Below are 2,714 nucleotides of genomic sequence, written 5' to 3'. Positions count from 1 at the left end.
ATGGACCTGAGTTAAACTGTTCATACAAAGCAGTTTTATCCACTATAGTTGTCATTAGATTACAGTGTTACAGAGACTCTCTGATGTAACTGTACAAGGTACGGAGCAGTCAACACATTCTGTAACAGATGTTGTCAATCTTAAGTACAATGAATGAACGAATGAAGGTGGGTGAACCTCGAGCTTTGTGATGCTGAACTGAAGATAAGTAGTGCTATTGGTCACATTCATCTTTGTTTATTGTGTATTTTGCCTCTTTTTTTGTCAAATGAATTAGGCCTAAAATATGAGTGCATAAAAAGAAACTGTGGGAGGCGCCAAATCACACAAAATGCATATTTCTACATAATGTTGCTTTAAGAGGAGAGGAGGAGAGACCCCCGCCCCGGACGTGCTATTGATGTTGTGTATACAGAATACAACAACAAAAACACAGTACAGTTTACAGTAGAAAGTATTGTCTACCTGATCATATGTTCAGCGTGTGCTCCTAGTTTTTAATGTTCGTTCAGTTTTTGTTTTGTTTCCCATTGGGATTAATAAAGCAGCATTTATCTGTCTAAATAAGGCCATGTTCTCTGATTTGTACATATATAGATTTTTTTTTATAGATTTTTTTTTATTCGTCCAATGATGTTGTGGTTTGTAGATTAAGGCCACTCTGTTGTTTGAGTAGTAATGTGACATTTATCATCCTTCAATAAATCAGCATTCTTCTTTTTTTTACCATAACAACGCAGCACACTACACGAAATGTGTCAATCAGATTTAAACTGCTGGTTGTGACTGAAATGTTTTATTTTGCAAATAAATCAGAGGCTAATGTTTCTTCAGACAGAAGTCACTCATCTTCACTTTGACATTTATGGGACGGTTTCAGTCATTAGTGGTTTAAATTGTCCCTGATAAGAAAACGTCTCATACAGTCCACGCTGTCCATTTGTCAGCAGATTAGTAGACGTTTTCAATTAACAACGGGCATTAATGTGATTTTCTTCATATCGCAAGTGTTGAAAGTCAGATTTCTCCAGAGGACTCCTGTTATGTTACTTGACAGATTAAGAAAGTGGTGCGCTCGAGTTTACCTGAGGGAAATTATCAACTCGTTGGATGACAGGCGACTTAATGTTGTTTGAATGGTATCACCTCCCAGCAGCTGCTCTCCTGTTGACTCTCCAGAGTCTGAAATGAAAGCATGTCATCATGTGTGTGCAAACATCTATATCCTTAAGATTACCACGCTTTAAAAAACTGTAAATCCAAGGTACAAGGAGTTGATAATAGATTACGAAGAAGTTGCCAGCATTTATTTAAAAGTGTAGTCAGAAACAGTCTGTAACTAAAACTAAAATGTGTGTAACAGTCTTTAATTAAGAGTTCATTTGTGTCAGATATTTTATTGATGTCTTTTTAGAAAGATAACCCATTTTTGTCAGATATTTAAACTGCATTCTTTTTTATGGATATTTGTATGCATTTTGTCAGACTTTTGCAATTTATTTTGAAAAAAGTTAATTTTGGGGAGACTTTTTGATACATTTATTGACTTTTGGGGTGGAAAGAATTCTGTAAAAAAATATATATATATATTGGGAAAACATCTGAAAAACATTTTTTTTAAATATGCAGAAAAGAGCAGTGAAAATATTGTAAGATAATAATGACATAACAGATTGATTTGTGGATATCTTAATCAACTTGGTTGTATTTTTTTTTTATTTTTTTTGGCATTTGTAGTATTTATTTTGTAAAAAAAAAATAATAATCACACATTTTTCAGATAAATGTCTGTAACACAGCCTGTCTCTAAATCATTGGTAAAATATCTGAAAAATAACCATTGAAAACAAAGGTAAACTCTTCATTGGATAAAATGTGAAAAATTACAAGAAATCAATAACAGTATTATTCCACTATCTGACAAAAAATCTGGAATATTCAACAAAAAGTGTCACATAAATGGGGGCAGCCTAAAATATCCAAAACAAAAGGCTGTTTAGTAACCGTGAGCATGCTAACACGCTAAACTCCGATGGTGGACTTCGAGAACGCAGCCTAACGAGCCATTAGCCAACAGCATTATCACTGTGAGCATACTGATGTTAGCATGTAGCAGCACTGTGCTGAAGTACAACCTCACAGATTTCTCGCCTCGTCCTCTGTATCCTCTCAAATAATTATAGTTAACTGAGAATGTGCCTCCCTCCCCGTTCAAAAGACTGATGAGAGGTGTTCTCCCTGTACAGTTTAGTGATGTACAGCTTCCAAATCAATATATTGGATAGCACTGTGTGCAGATAGCCTTCACTTGTTCTGTAAGCATTATGTTTTCTCTGACACTATTACCATTCCTAAAAGCCATTATGTCAAACTGAGCAGTGGCATCGCTCAACTTTTATATTGAAGCGATGCATCACGGCCTCCATTCGCTGGCTGATTATTCTCCACCAGGCTTGCACATAATTTCCCTGCTGTGTCTTTCCCCAAACACAACGTCAATACTAATTAAAGATAAATGCGTCGTCTCATATCTTATTCATTTACAGGTTTGGTGACCTCCAAACGGCGACGTTTCAATGTGGTTTTGTACTTATTTCAACAAACAGGACGTGAGGCCATTAGTACGCCGGGTCGCACATTAGCACGCTGCAGATTGCCAGCTCCTTCCATTGTTTACTGTAATTACTTATTTGCAAAATGGATTTTATCTACAT

This window comes from Acanthopagrus latus, chromosome 9 (genome assembly GCF_904848185.1).
Source record: "Acanthopagrus latus isolate v.2019 chromosome 9, fAcaLat1.1, whole genome shotgun sequence".
NCBI lineage: Eukaryota > Metazoa > Chordata > Actinopteri > Spariformes > Sparidae > Acanthopagrus > Acanthopagrus latus.
This window is presented reverse-complemented; position numbering follows the sequence as displayed.